Source organism: Myotis davidii, unplaced genomic scaffold (assembly GCF_000327345.1).
Source record: "Myotis davidii unplaced genomic scaffold, ASM32734v1 scaffold8563, whole genome shotgun sequence".
Taxonomy (NCBI): Eukaryota; Metazoa; Chordata; class Mammalia; order Chiroptera; family Vespertilionidae; genus Myotis; species Myotis davidii.
In genome coordinates, this window is record NW_006293650.1 from 11,747 (window position 1) to 12,816 (window position 1,070).

Below are 1,070 nucleotides of genomic sequence, written 5' to 3' on the forward strand. Positions count from 1 at the left end.
AGCTTTGAAAGGTATTTCATTGCAAATTAAAAGGAAAAAGCAGTGGGTATGGTTTAAGCCCAGGGAGGCATTTTTTGTAAGAATGAAGAGCTCTGAGGTGGCTCAAGGACTGCGGGTGCACAAGCAGCGCTGTGCGGTCTCCCTGCTTCTGCCTCTGCATCCGCGCCTCTCTTCCTCCTTCTCCCACCACCTTCTTCTGCTTCGGGCTCTCAGCTGCCCAAGCACAGAGTCATGTGTCACACACAGATCAGAAATTCGTGCTTGATATCAGGTCAAAATTCCTGTGGAAGTGAATCTGCCTGTCTCAGATGCCTACCTCTGACCCAATAGACTAGGCCTAGGGATGGACCACGCAGCACAGTATGGCCTTTGGGACCCATGGAAGGTCATGGTGGTCTGGCAGTCCTTCTAAAAGTGACCTCTTCCCATCCCAGCTCAGAAGGTAACCTGATTCTTAAACAAGAGTGGAAGGAAATGGCATAACTGACTCAATAGGGAGAAAAGATGTGTCCTGTCACGTTGAAGGCCAGGAATATGGAGACCCCGGGCCTTAGGAGAGGCTTTAGATCTACCTCAGTACGGGTTTCAGTTCGCTCTCCAGCACAGAGAACAAGTAAGGAGGGTCATTTGGGCTCTGAAGACACAGCCTGACCAAAGGCAAGGACTAAGGCAAGTATTTCAGAAATTCAGGAGGCCATGCGGCCAACATGGCGGCTGCGAAGTCAGGCAGCTCAAAGTGGCGGCTGTCTACACTGTTCTTTGACAGAGCTATCCAAAACCCCTAAAAGATAGATGACCAACATTATATTGCAGACAAACAGAAATCTCACCAGCTGTTTCTGGTGGCTGAACCCTGAGAGGGAGAGCAAGAAGAGCCCCCAAGATTAAGAGTCCTTGGCAGCTGCTAGGACATTCTTGCAATCTCTCTCACACTTTCAACCCCACCACACACAGCTAGGCTTCCCCATAGCAGGACTTACCTCTTCTTTAAACAAATTAAACAACAACAAAGAGACACAAAACATCAACACTTTTATACAGGCGCACAGAACACAACAAACATTTACATT